The sequence below is a fragment of the Mustelus asterias genome, chromosome 11 (genome assembly GCF_964213995.1).
Source record: "Mustelus asterias chromosome 11, sMusAst1.hap1.1, whole genome shotgun sequence".
Lineage (NCBI taxonomy): Eukaryota > Metazoa > Chordata > Chondrichthyes > Carcharhiniformes > Triakidae > Mustelus > Mustelus asterias.
Genome location: NC_135811.1, coordinates 46,525,198 through 46,540,689, shown reverse-complemented (window position 1 = coordinate 46,540,689; position 15,492 = coordinate 46,525,198). Strand labels below are relative to the sequence as shown.

Below are 15,492 nucleotides of genomic sequence, written 5' to 3'. Positions count from 1 at the left end.
AAGCCCTCAAATGGGCACAAGTAGAGAAGGTTCACCCTGGTGATTGATTTAATCTGGGGCATGGCCAGTTTTGTGAGGAGGACTAGCATGCAGCAGGATTTTTTAGGTCCGTGTAATGCTCAATTTGCTCTGCATGTCATTGTGCTTGAAATTCTTTGATCTTCTGCGCGGGCGGGCCAATCTTAGGTGTGAATGGTATTGCGACCTGGTGGAAATTCATCATCTGCTTTGTGAAATAATTGCCCATTAGTTGGTCAACGAACTGTTATTTATTGAATTGAAGGGGTGCACTTGATGAAATGTAAAACCTTCTCGTTTTAGAGATTTTCTCAATTCTTTTTCAGTTAATCCTCTTTTCCACCCACTTTGCTGCCATCAAAAAGCTTGGAAACAGACATTAAGACTTTCGTTTCTACAGTACAGTCAACTTTGCTGTGTCCCAAAGCTCCATGCTTAACCTTTTCCTTTTCCAAGGCCCAGTTTATCACTGGTAGTTGCTACTCAATCCACATAACTAATGGACCATTTGGGCTGACTGGGGACAGCATTGGGATCTTCTCAGGAATGGGCAGGCCTCCACAAAAGGCCAAGCCCAGCATATGCCTGAAGATGGGTGCTGGGGGTCCCCAGGCAGATCAGCAAACCAGCTGTGCTGTGGACGGGGGTTTCATCCCTGCAAGGAGAGCTGCGATCTTCAGACATTTTACTAAATTCTAACCTCTTCAATGACACCTTGAGATGGAGGCATTCTGCCTCAGACAATGGCAACACCCAATAGCAGTGAGGCTGCTGTCCTTCCAAAACTGCAGAGTCTTCTGTTTAAGAACTCACCAACCATTGTTAATTGGACGGCCGACCTGGATGTGACCTCTTAATTGGCCACCTCCAAGATGGTCTCCCAGGCGGGCACTTGAAAGGCAGCACAGGATCAAATCCCAGAGTGAAAATGCTCTGATGCATTAGCTTACTTTATCCAGTGGATAAAATGCTCTTCTGCATTTAAGAGTTTTAGTGATTAAGATTCTAATGTGTCAATTTCCCTGTTATTCAATCCTTTCATTGATTAACTGTTTAATCATCTGTTCAGCCTCTGAAGCCATGGAGCAGAAAAATCTCTGTTCCAATGCTTGAAAAGGCTTTAATTTATTCTAGAGACTTTGTCCCAGAACATGATTAATTTTCAGAGCTCTCAAGATTCATCTGATTGGCTGTCATTTTCCACATAATACAACAGTGACTGGACCTCAGAAATGTACATGGTGAGCTATAAAGCACTTCAGGACATCCTGAGGTCAGGAAAGGTGACACATTAATGTAAGTTAATTTTTCTTGCTATTAAAATTAAATCAGAACTATCTTTCTATTATTTTGCTCCTTAATTTGGAAAGTAAAATCATCAGCTCAGATTTTCATCCTCAGAACAGGAATCATAAGTGGGAATCTGGGTCAGGCTATTTTCCAACATCAAGATCCGGCCTCCTCCCTAGTTCTCACCCCCCTCCCCTCACCAATGTTGTTTCATTGCAGAGTGACAAGGACAGACTGGAGTTGCTTCCTGAAGTAGGCCCAAGACAGAAAGATCTTGAGGTCAGCAGTTAAGAAGACCCCCCTCCATTAACTGGGACATTGGCCCAGTTCTGTCAATATGTTAGGCGCTCTAACCCTTACCTGTCACAAACCCCACCCACCCTGTGCATTCTCCATACATCGCAAGCCCCTTCACATCATCCACTATCCGCAATGGACAGAACTGTAACCATATAACAACATTGAGAAGTCTTTGAGATGCTCATAAAACTGTCAAGATAAACAAACCAGTCAAAAACTTCTTTAAAAATCTTTAATCCTCTTAGCAGTTCATAAAATTCCCAAACCTATAGCTATTCAACTCCACTTGAAAAATTAGGTAATCCTCCAAAATGCTCCTGAAACTGTCAAAATAAACAAAGAGTCATTCAAAAACTGCTTCAAACAGTTTCAATCATATTAACTGTTCATAAAACTATCAGCCCAAAGAGGGCATGAAGCTGATTAGCATATTAATGTCATGTTGCCCCTTAATGGGCGGCACGGTAGCACAGTGGTTAGCACTGCTGCTTCACAGCTCCAGGGTCCTGGGTTCGATTCCCGGCTCGGGTCACTGTCTGTGTGGAGTTTGCACATTCTCCTCGTGTCTGCGTGGGTTTCCTCCGGGTGCTCCGGTTTCCTCCCACAGTCCAAAGATGTGCGGGTTAGGTTGATTGGCCATGCTAAAAATTGCCTCTTAGAGTCCTGGGATGTGTAGGTTAGTGGGATTAGCGGGTAAATATGTAGTGATAAGGGGGTAGGGCCTGGGTGGGATTGTGGTCGGTGCAGACTCGATGGGCCGAATGGCCTCCTTCTGCACTGTAGGGTTTCTATGTTTCTATGTTTCTATGTTTATTAACGCATTTGGCATGGCCGTTTACTGCCTCACTGACACTTACGCCCTCCCCGATCAGACCGCGCACCAGCGAGAATCACAACTGGTCTCCACCAGCAGAGACCAGGTGCCATGGTCACACCAGGGGGATCGGAGGCCATTGGCGCTTCCAAGTGTTTGGAGACTTGGCTGGGCAGTGCCTGCCTGGCAGTGCCCACATGGCACCTTGGCACTGCACATCAGGCACCACAACTGTGCCAGGGGTAGTGCCAAGGAGATGGGGCTATGATGGGGTGAGGCAAGAGGGGAGCTCTGCAGATGGGGAGGGGTGTGGTTGACAGGTTAAGATTGCAGTCTAGAATCTTTTTGGTAAGACCATCCCCCTTAATCTCAAAATGCTTGAATGCTGAAAAACATTTCATCCACTGGATAAAGTATGCTAATGCATCAGAGCATTTTCACAATGCTTTTAAAAGCAAAGTTCTATCATTAATCAATCACAGTATTAAAACATATTTAACTTATCATACAATTAGGACATGTAAAGCGGTCAATAGCATTTGAACTTATGTCAAGAGACCCAACTCCACAAAAGACTCCCCCTGAACCCCCTTCCCCATGGTTCACAATTCCTTTCAGATGCTGAGAACTTCTTTAAAAATCTTTAATCCTCTTAGCAGTTCATAAAATTGGTCTGCCACCAAAACAGATTCCACCCGGAATCAGATCTCACCCTCCATTTTTAAATCCCAAACGCCCTTGTTCTGACTTGGATGGAGGCAAGAAAATCTGGGCGATTGTGATGGAGCTCGGAGTTGAAAGTAGATCATCTTGGCCCCCTTGCCAATGCCACGCAGAGGTTATGAGTTTCAATTAATGCCAGAAGACCTCTCACGCAACCCAATTAAACTTTGCCACTCTAATCAGATCGTTCACATACAGGCCCATACAGTGAGGATGCTTCCAATAGAAGGTAACTCTAAAATGTGAAACTTTTTATTAGGTACTGCTGCACAGCTCTAAGCTTTGGCATAACAGAAGAATGCAGAATGACATATGAAAGCTTTCTTACCATGTGATTAACCTGTCGCAAAAAGACTCATTTGAATCTTACCTTTGCACACTGATCATAATCTGGAACTGCAGGAAGGGAGTCAAGAGAATTGTTTCAAATGATCTACACGACACTGCAAAGCTGTGTTTGGGAGCAAACAGGTTGTTCGACATGCCTGTGTGACAAGGTAGGCGACGTTTAATACATACCACAGTTTTGGGATTTCCTTTGCGCAATCCAAAGAAGATTAACTTCTGGTTTTTAATCCACGTGGGCCTAAATAGGAAACTTCTTCAGCAAATGTGACTTTGAGTTGTACAACCTGTGTGTGTATTGGAAACTTTTGTAACTAAACACTCCCTGGATTTCGAAGATGCAAATACGTCTAAAGGTCCACCAATCACCTGAGAGACAGAACTTTTCATGACATATAAACAATGGGCACGCTGTGGTAAACTAGCCTTGTTAATACTGATAATAGTTCAAGTCATTTTGCAATCAGTGATTTAACCAGTTGGCTCAGTAGCTGTTACAAACCTCGCCCATGTTGGCACTGTCACAGACTTAGACCTGGACTGGGAAATCCAGACAAGTTTGGGGAGCAGGCAGGCCTGGAATTCCACACTGCCGGCTTCATTTTTCCATTCATTCATGGGATATTGCCATTACTGGCTGGCCAGAATTTATTGCCCCATCCCTAATTGCCCTTGGCTAGGCTTGTTCAGCAACACCTCCTGACCCCAAGCCATTTCCATAAGGACTGGGTGGAAGTTGGGTAGATTGGAATGGCTACCTGCCTGCACACCAGGTTAAAGTCCAACGGGTTTATTTGGTAGCAAAAGCTTTCGGAGCTCTAAGCCCCTTCTTCAGGTGAGTGGGAATTCTGTTCACAAACAGAGCTTATAAAGACACAGACTCAATTTACATGAATAATGGTTGGAATGCGAATACTTACAACTAATCAAGTCTTTAAGAAACGAAACAATGTGAGTGGAGAGAGCATCAAGACAGGCTAAAAAGATGTGTATTGTCTCCAGACAAGACAGCCAGTGAACAGCCAGTGACAGCAACCCTTTGGACTTTAACCTGGTGTTGTTAAACTTTTTACTGTGTTTAGCTCAGTCCAACGCCGGCATCTCCACATCATGACTACCTGTCTGCAAGCAGAGAGTAACCATTTGAGGCCAATTAAGGGCCTGAGGAAGGCCCCTTCCCTGTGTCAACTGGGATTTTGCAGTCAACACACAGTTAATACTGAAACAGGACAGATACATGAGGCTACCTTATGGCTGCGGTGCAGGGGTGGGGGAAGTGCCAGGTGCTGCACTCATGTTGGACACCCTGACTCCCAGCGGTACTGTCATGGCTGCTGGGCCCATAGGTCACCCCTTGCAGTGGCTGCCTCTCCACAGCCAAGCAGCTTATATATTTTTACAATTAAAAAAATATCTTTACCTCGTCTTCAGAGAGTGCCTCCCTGTTGAGGCATCTTTCCCCTGAAGTGTATTGGCAGCTCCCACCTCGACCAGTGGGGCTATCCATGAGTGACTGCAGAAGGGTTTCCCCTTGACCATCCAGCCTCGGAAGTATGCCCATTGTACTTAATTAGACAGCGAGCCCACTTGCTGGCCATAGATTGGTCCGATTGTTTGAAATAGTTGTGGACATGTCAGCCCCATGAAGGGCAGGGTTGAAACCAGGACATTTTTCCAATGTCAGGACGCCAATCCCAAAATAAAAATCCAGCTCATAGAATCATTACAGCACAGGAGGAGTCCATTTGGCCCATTGAATCCTTGCCCACTCCCTGTAGAGCAATTCAATCAGTCCCATTCCCACACTCTATCCTGGCCCCCAAATGTCCATCTAATTCCCTTTTGAAATCATTTGGCGTCTCAGCTTCCACCATATTTGTAGACAGTGGGCGGGATTTACCAGCCGTGCGTGTCCCAAAACAAGAAAATCCCATCCGACGTCAACAGATGTTTCCATGGTCTGCCCCTCACCCACTACGATTCCCGTGAGGGGCGGACCAGGAAAATTCACCCCACTGCGTTTGAGAGCGTTACTCTTTGCTGTGTAAAAAAGATCTACCTCATATTCCCTCTATGCCTCTTGCCCAGAACCATAAATCTGTGTCCCCTAGTCCTCTACCATCAGCTGATGAGAACAAATTTTCTTTATCTAACTTATCTGAACCTGCCATAATCTTTGCACCTCTATCAAATCTCCCATCAACCCCCTTTACTGCAAGAACAAGCTCAGCTTCTCCACCTGACCACGTAGTTAAAGTCCCTCATCCCTGGAACTTTTCAGGTACATTTCCTCTGCAACCTTGTATAAAAATTCTCCTCCTTCCTAAGGTGCGGTGACCAGAATGGGATGTTGACCTAAGTAGAGTTTGATAAAGGTTCAGCATAGCTTTCTTGCCTTTGTACTCAATTCCTCTGCTTGTGAAGCCCAAGATCCACATGCTTTACTAATCACTTTCTCAAACAGCCCTACCACTTTCAAAGATCCATGTACACAAACCCCAGGTTCCTCTGACCCCGCACACACTTTAGAACTGCGCCATTATGTATAAATTGCCTCATCCTAGCCTTCTGCCAAAATGCATCGCTTCACAAATCCCTGTACTGGTTCTGGAACCCTTACCCGGCAAACTCCTGAAGGACCCAAAAACTGGCAATATTCAAATTTGACAACCTGGGTAGCAGCTTGAATAAACTCCTTTTATTCTTTATTTTTCATGCTTTATTTTATGTTTTATCCGAACATGCCAAGTTCAGGCCCCAAAATCCATAAAATCCCCAAATTCGGCATATGTCCGGTCCCGTAATCTGGTACCTGTATTAAATTCCATCTACTACTTGTCAGTGGGATTGCTTCAAAAATGCAAAGCACAATGAGATCTCTATGGGAGGAATTTAATCCAAGCACCACGAGCCTTCCCAGCAGGCTTTTCCCAGGATCAAGGACCCTGGAGCCAAAAACCCACTGCCACTGAACTGCGGTCCAATCAAAGGCCAAAAGCTCCTCCTTGCCATCAGCGCCACCAGAAAAGCGGTGGTTGATGCCGGTAGTGCACCCACCAGAGGCCCAAGATCAATGAGGATACAAAGGCTACAGATGATTAGGAATGAGTTAGGAGTCATGGGGAGGGGATCACTGGTTAGGGAGGTGCAGGGGTATCGAAAGAGCAAGAGGTGCCTTTCAGCAGGCCCCCACCCTTCCCAATGCCAGGTCCCTGGTTCAGGGGGATGCCCTCAGGAACTTCCAAGTAAACACAAGAGGATTTGCTTTTCAGGATTCCCACATAGCAACTGCTCCACCTGCCATTTGTATTTAACTAATGGCAGCAGGAGACCCAAGGGCCTCAATTGGTTGCAGGGCAGGAAGCCTTCCATGAACCTTCCTGGACTTAAATTGGGGCAAAGGTAGAAAGGTAGCAGGGTCTCCACCTGCCCTCCAACTAAATGCACTCCCCCCGCCCCCCTCTCCCCAAACTCACCTCTGGATAGGGCATTAAATGCTGCCCATGAGTCTAATTCCCGTCTTCTGTTGGTTTAGCTATTAGCATCACAAGTAAGTTTGCACTAACACTGCAATGAAGTTACTGTGAAAATCCCCTAGTTGCCACACTCTGGCACCTGTTTGGGTACACTGAGGGAGAATTTAGCATGGCCAATGCACCTAACCAGCACGACTTTCGGAATGTGGGAGGAAACCAGAGCACCCAGAGGAAACCCACACAGACACGGGGAGTGTGTGCAAATTCCACACAGACAGTGGCCAGAGGCCGGAATTGAACCCGAGTCCCTAGTGCTGTGAGGCAGCAGCGCTAACCACTGTGCCACAATGCATCAAAGTGCATTTAATCAGTTTGTTTGTACAGCAGCTAGATACAGTACGCGACTAATCAGAAATGATGAAACTTGTCAATCAATGTCTTTTTAGGCTGTCTGTACTATCCGCTGACCACTTTCTTGCACAGAAGCACACTTATTCTAGTGGAAGCAACAAAGGTCAAATGTTTAAAACTCGCAAAAGTAGCAAAAATGGCTGTAGTCCTGATCCAAGGTGAATTGGTCTGAACATTTCCCAAGGTCCTAGGTAATTTATTTTCTATGCTTCCTCATTTTAACTATTTTTCTCACTTCCCGCCTCCCTCACTAGGCTATGATCCCCAAATACATTTTTAAAAATAGTTTCCAGCAAATATATGATATTAATTTCTCATTTTGATCACCGGAGACATTGAACACGCACACTAATATTGTTTCCTTGCTGTTTTTAGAATGTTCTGCATTAAGCTGAAAGTATTATTTTATATGGTGTAGAAATTCCTTTTCTCAAGGGAACTGGAACAGTTAAGGTGGTCCTGATCCATTTATATGCATTTTTGTTGACTGCAGTGGTAAAGGGTGGTACAGTGGTTAGCACTGCTGCCTCACAACACCAGGGACCCAGGTTCAATTCCCAGCTTGGGTCACTGTCTGTGCGGAGTCTGCACGTTCTCCCCATGTCTACCTGGATGATTTTGATTTGATTTATTATTGTCACATGTATTAGTATACAGTGAAAACTATTGTTTCTTGTGCGCTATATAGACAAAGAAAACCATACGTAGAGAAGAAAAGTAGAGAGTGCAGGAAGCAGTGTTACAGTCGTAGCTATAGCTAGCATGTAGAGGAACAAGCGAGTGCTCCGGTTTCTTTCCACAGTCCGAAAGACGTGCTGGTTAGGTGCATTGGCCATGCTAAATTCTCCCTCAGTGGACCCGAACAGGTGCTGGAGTGTGGCGATTAGGGAATTTTCGCAGTAACTTCATTGCAGTGTTAATGTAAGCCTACTTGTGATGCTAATAAAAAATAAACCATTTAAGTGATTAACAGCAAGCACCATGGACAATTATTTGTAATGTGGAGATGCCGGCGTTGGACTGGGGTAAACACAGTAAGAAGTTTAACAACACCAGGTTAAAGTCCAACAGGTTTATTTGGTAGCAAAAGCCACACAAGCTTTCGGAGCTCCAAGCCCCTTCTTCAGGTGAAGAAGGGGCTTGGAGCTCCGAAAGCTTGTGTGGCTTTTGCTACCAAATAAACCTGTTGGACTTTAACCTGGTGTTGTTAAACTTCTTACTGCAATTATCTGTAACCCAGGAGTTCAGGTCAATTGTGTAATTCTTTCCAGGAATTTTTTAAAAATCCATTCACGGGATGAATACCATACCAGCATTTATTACCCATCTGTAACTGCTCCTTAAGTAGGTGGTGGTGAGCTGTTTTCTTGAACTGCCGCAGTCCCTGATTCATAGGAACACCCACAGTGCTGTTTAAGGGAGGGAGTTCCTGGATTTTGATTCAGTGACAGCTGGGACTTTCCATACAGCCCAGTGATTCACTGCTTTAACCAACTGGGCATTTAGAAAAGCACATCAATTTTTGCAAAGAATAATTAAACATAGTTATCCAGACCCATAGCAGTGGAATTACCCGAGCCTTGTATATACTTGTAGGCTGTGCCTATCAATGGCAGGTTTGCTACGTAACTCAATAGCTGCTGTGTCAGGATGCTGTCTGCCAGAAATTACATAGCCTGCCAAGGAAAATGTCAGAATACAGGACAGCAGAACATCAATATCACTTAGGGAGGTGTGAACAGGGCTCCAGTGGGAATGCTAAAGTTTTGGTAGCATTGTTTCTGTGATCACATTCAGCTAATCTCAAATAAAGAAGTGCCATAGCCTGTGATCCCAACAGAAGCAGATTTTCTTCAATGCTGCTTTTGTTGTACCCTGTCTATCACCAAGCCATCTATTCCAACCTTCATAACATTATCTACCATTGCCCCCTACTTCACTCGAGCCACAATCAGAATGTCAATTTCTTCAATGTTTCTCCTTGCTGGTTTTTTGATCTTTGCGTAGTCGGATTTAGGATCTCAGAATGGTGACAGCACAGAAAGAGGTCAGCCAGTCCGTTGTATCGATGTCATCTCTCAGGAAAAGAAACTCTGCCAGTCCCACTCACCCACCCTTTCCCTGTAGCTCACCAATTGTTTCCACTGCCAATGAAAGCCACAGTGAATCCACCTTCACCACACAGTGCATTCCAAACCACAACTACACATTGTGAGGTTTTTCTTAAGGCTTCTTTTCCCATCACCTTAAAGCAATGTCCTCTGGTTCTCAAACCTTGCACCAACAAGAACAGTTTCCCCCATGTCCAAGTCATTAACAGGAAAAGCATTGATTGTAACATCAATCGCTGGGGAACTCCACGATATACTATTCTCCAGTCCAAAAAACAATCGATCCCCACCACTCTGTTTTGTGGGGCAGCACAGTGGCACAGTGGTTAGCACCATTGCTTCATAATGCCAGGGGCCCGGGTTCAATTCCTGGCTTGGGTCACTGACTGTGCGGAGTCTACATATGTCTATGTGGGTCTCCTCCGGGTGCTCCGGTTTCCTCCCACAGTCCGAAAGACATGCTGGTTAGGTGGATTGGCCATGCTAAATTCTCCCTCAGTGTACTCAAACAGGCCAGCATAATTAAGGACCCCACACACCCCAGACATTCTCTCTTCTACCTTCTTCTGTCGGGAAAAAGATACAAAAGTCTGAGGTCACATACTAACCAACCCAAGAACAGTTTCTTCCCTGCTGCTGTCAGACTTTTGAATGGACTTACCTTGCATTAAGTTGGTCTTTCTCTGCACCCTAGCTATGACTGTAACGCTACATTCTGCACTCTCTCGTTTCCTTCTATATGAACGGTATGCTTTGTCTGTATAGCGTGCAAGAAACAATGCTTTTCACTGTATGTTAATACATGTGACAATAATAAATCAAATCAAATCAAAGGGCCGGAGTGCGGCGACTAGGGGATTTTCACACTGACTGCATTGCAGTGTTTTCACACTGACTGCATTGCAGCCTACTTGTGACACTAATAAATAAACTTTCAAAACTTTTTCCTGTCACTTCACATCTGTGTTGCTCCAATCCCTTTTATTCCATGGGCTCTAACTTTGCTGACAAGTCTATTGTGAGGCATAATAAATGTCTTTTGGAAGTCCCTGCACACTACATCACCCACATAACGCTTATCGATCCTCTGTTACCTCAGTAAAACACGATTTGCTTTTCTCAAACTCATGCTGTCATTCAGCTCATTTTCTGATTCATATTACCGTCTTTCTCTTTTGTCATTCAGGGAGTTCTTTAACCCTTGTGTGAATGTACCCCAACACTAACCCCAACTTGTTCAGTATTCTGTCACCTGCATCCGGTCCTGCCTGCCCATCAGTCTAAGTTCTCATTGATCTACAGAGGCTGCCAGCAGTCCCAACACATTGAATTTAATGTCCTAATTTCTAAAAGAGCCTCACTTGGGGTCACCTCCACAACTTCCTCCAAATTGGTATCCTCTGTACCATCAAACCTTCTGTTTATGATGGCTGAGTCATCAGTTATCTTTGGATTCTCTCCCTAAACTTCTCTCCTCTCTCTCCACCTTTCAAAGCTTCATGAAAGCACATCTTTGTGAGCAAGCCCCCATTCTTCCTCGTTGAAGCACCTTGAGAAATTCAATTTCTGTTGAAGTTACTGAATAAAAGTGTGTCATAATTCAAAAGGAGCTTTCCCCAAAAGGATAGAATCCTGCAGTGCAGAAGGAGACCATTCAGCCCATCGAGTCTGCACCGACCACAATCCTACTCAGGCCCTATTCCCATAATCCCATGCATTTACCCTAGCTAGCCCCCTGGCACTAAGGGGCAATTTACCATGGCCAATCCACCTAACCAGCACAATTTTTGGACTGTGGGAGGAAACCAGAGCCCTCGGAGGAAACCCACGCAGACACGGGGAGAATGTGCATATCCACACTGACAGTGACCCAAGTCGGGAATTGAACCCGGGTCCCTGGCGCTGTGAGACAGCAGTGATAACCATTGTGCCACTGTTCCACAGGATGAACAATGCTCTCATGAGCCCAGACCCTAAATTGACTATCGTTCACTCCTTCTTATCCCTTTTGCCTTCAGATACCTCAGAATATGGACTAAATTGACAAGAATGTGACTTGCTGCTTTCTCTCCTCATGGATAAATGCCACAAAATGTTCCCACCGAAGGCTGCATTTGACTGAAACTTTTTATATTGCACTTCTTTCCATTTAGGCCCTGAGGTGGCACCATGAAATTCCAGCATTGCAGCTTTTTACATTATTCATTTAAACAGGGGCATTAATCTCTTTGTGTTAAATACTTAAATAGATCAGTGAGAAGAGATAATGCTTTAATTATTCCACAGCATAATTTCAACCAATCATATTTACTGTACAATATGTCATGCATTCACATGTGCTATACAGTACATGGCAAATTCATAGTATACAGTATATAACATTAATACTTAGTGTATAACCTATCCATACATTATAGTTATGTGCTTCAGTGAATGTAATACAGGGAAATAACAAAGGCTTCTATAATGGCTTAAGTCTGGTCCTGCTGAATTCCATTGGTTAGACTCATATTTATTGTAGCAATTTTCATGTCTATTAGATCATGTTTTGTGCTCTGTCACTATAACTTGGACACTCTGAACAGAATCCAGTGCATTTTCTCGAGTGTGTTTAGTTGGTCCGGAGACTACAGCTAGTGTACAGATCAAGTGCACAACTAGCTTTGAAGTCAAGGTCTAATGGGCGCCTATAACCTTTACACTTTAGCTTCAGAACTTTTGATCAGTGTTTTAGACTCACAGGTATAGATTTCGCCACAATGGACAGCCTCTCCATCGTGGTACAAATGTTGCAAGTATCGACCTGTAGAATTTGCTAAATAAAATTGGAAGCCCTGCCGCCAAACACCCCATTTCCCATTTTTATGGGGATAGGAAAAGGGCGAGGTGGGGGGGGGGGGGGGGGGGGGGCGGGGGGGGGGGGGGGGGGAGAGTTGGGGTGGGGAGGGGGGGGGGGGCGATGTTCATCACAGTGAGAAAGTGGCGTGATTTACAAAAGGAGTTGTTTTGAATCATAGAATCCTACAGTGCAGAAGGAGGCTATTCAGCCCATCGAGTCTGCACTGACCACAATCCCATCCAGTCCCTATCCCCATAACCCCATTTTCCTCAGTCGCCCTGGTTTAAGAACAAATCATTCTCACACAATTTCATTTCCTACCCATAGCTTCTGTTTGCAAATGACTAACTCTATGAGAAAAAACTGAAAATGCGCAAAAAGCCATTCACTTCAAACCTGTTCTGTACCAATGCAAACATAGAAACGGTTCTCCAGTTTGTTTTGACTACATTGTGTCCTGATCAGAAAAACTGCCTGAATTTCAAAATAGAACAGAGTTTGCAAAAGCAAATATCTGCTTCTGACGGGACACAAGACCTGACGCAGACTCCATCACTGATCTTTGAAATGCCAATTTTTTTTTTAAATGCAAGCATTCAGTTTACTTTGAAACTTTGTCTTTGGCTAATCTTTAACAAAGGACCGATGGCACATTGCTCTGTATCGCTTGGTTCCAGGGCCAATTGAGTGATCTAGTCCATGATATGCTTCACAAAAATCACTGCAGTAAACCTGGGTGGTCTAAATGGACTAGTGAAAGTTAATCCCATGTTGAATTATCTAACATGCTCTGCCAGAATTAACTGTGAGTTCCTTTGACTTAATAATGCTTCACTGTACTAGGTCATTTCAATAAATACGGAGAAAGCTGTAGAACTGCTGATTATGTCCATTTTTGCGAAAAGATATAAATGTCACGCTACCACTACCCCATCCCGCAATCTTCAGGAATTCTATGTTCAACAGAATTCTCCTCAAAGTCTTAGAGTATTTAGAAGTATGGGAAGCATGATCTTTCATGAGCTGTTTGTCTATAATTCCATGCTGTACTTAATGAATGTACATCAGCGTTGGAGGCTCATCGCTAGAAATACAAATGCAGTTTGTTAAATAAGTCAGATTTCCTAATTCCCTAAATGAAATCATCGTGTTTGTAATGCTAACAGTAAATCACTCATAGATATCAGCCTTTTATCACATCAACATAATTGGAACTAGCACGTTCTGTGTCTTACCTCTGGACATACTGCTCAAACGGTTTCCTTCGTAACCAAAACGCAATTGTTCTCGCATTTATTCTGACTGAATGTTATTTTTTACAATGTCATTTACAATGTCATACAGTATCATTTAGTGGCTACGAGCAAAAATGACCACCATGGAAGCAATCAGCCATCGTTGATTCATTGATTCTTTATTCCATTTCCATGGATCTCAGTAATACTTCAGCCTGTTAAATAATGCCTCTAACGCTAGTTAATTCAGACCCTCCCCTGAGCTTCAATGTAAACACCTGTCATCCAGTCCCAGTCTTCATTTCTTCACCATCCCCTCAGTTAAACCCCTCAAGCAAAGCAAATATTTTCACAAGATAGCCGGCAAATGTGGCCCTATCAGTGTTAGTCTAAATTTTTGGATTGGTGAACTATATGATACTAATATTTGAAGAACACACATTTAACCTGTATCATTTGCATCATTGTCACCACCACCGGACAAGATCACCGAAAACTCCGAGCATGAACAGGAATAAATATACCAGTTTTTTTTTAAAAATCAGTTTTAGATGTTGCAAGTATCGACCTGTATAATTCGCTAAATATGATTGTTAACATTTACAACATCTTGCGCTATCTATATTTTGATCTTATATCCTATCTCCTATATCCGCTAAGTCACTGTGATTATTTTGAAGTTTTTTTCTCTATCAAAGTACAAACACCCCATAGTAACTTTGAATCAGTTTGATAGGCATCACTAAACCACAATGGTTGTGTTGATTGGCAGGGCAGGCTCGAGGGACCAAAGTGCGGATGTTTGGACATTTACATGTCGCCCGACCGAACATTTAGGCCACACTGTCACCAAGATATCCTCAGCGGAGTGGGGTGGGGGAGGGGGTGGGGCAGGGGTGGTTGTTGGACAAACTCTCATCATGCACACCAGTCCTGATTTGAAATGCACTTTATTTCAACTGCATCCCTTTTTTCAAATAAAGGCAAGTTGCTGATATTGGTGCAGGATAAGCTATCACAGATCAAGAAATGGCCGTCCAGGGTAACTGAGATAGTTTGGCGGACTATGTTGCAATTGGTGAAATGGGGAATGGTAACCCCTGGTAACCCCTGGTTAAAGCACTTGCTATATGAAGCTGACATATTGCACGGTGGCACAGTGGCTAGCACTGCTGCCTCACAGTGCCAGGGACCTAGGTTTGATTCCCAGCTTGGATCACTGTCTGTGCAGAGTTTGCACATTCTCCCCGTGTCTGCATGGGTTTCCTCCAGGTGCTCCAGTTTCCTCCCACAGTCCAAAAGACGTGCAGGTTAGGTGCATTGGAAAGTGCTAAATTCTCCCTCAGTGTACCTGAACAGGCGCCGGAGTAACTTCATTGCAGTGTTAATGTAAGTCTACTTGTGACTCAATAAATAAACGTTAAATACTTTATTATTGCACTGGAGGGGGTGCAGAGGAGATTCACCAGGATGCAGCCTGGGGTGGAGCATTTAAGTTATGAAGAGAGGTTGGGTAGGCTTGGGTTTTTTTCATTGGAGCAGAGAAGACTGAGGGGCGACCTAATTGAGGTGTTCAAGATTATGAGGGACGTGGACAGAGTGGATAAGGAGCAGCTGTTCTCCTGAGTTGAAGGGTCAGTCACAAGGAGACATAGGTTCAAGATGAAGGGCAGAAGGTTTAGGGGAGATGTGAGGATGTTTTTACACAGAGGGTGGTGATGGTCTGGAATGCACTGCCTGGGAGAGTGATAGAGGCGGGTTAACTCACATCCTTTAAAAAGTATCTGGATGAGCACTTGGCACATCATAACTTCAGGGCCATGGGCCAAGTGTTGGTAGGTGGGATTAGGTGGGAGTTCAGGTGTTTCTGATGTGTCAGTGCAGACCTGGTGGGCTGAAGGGCCTCTTCTGCACTGTATGATTCTACGAT

At 44.3% G+C, this 15,492-nt stretch overlaps 1 protein-coding gene across 1 annotated transcript in view; it reads right to left on the bottom strand.

Annotated features, from left to right (window-relative positions):
- The window catches only part of plce1 (phospholipase C, epsilon 1), a 408,311-nt gene that overhangs the window by 357,707 nt on the left and 35,112 nt on the right, over positions 1–15,492 (bottom strand). The window lies entirely within an intron of this gene.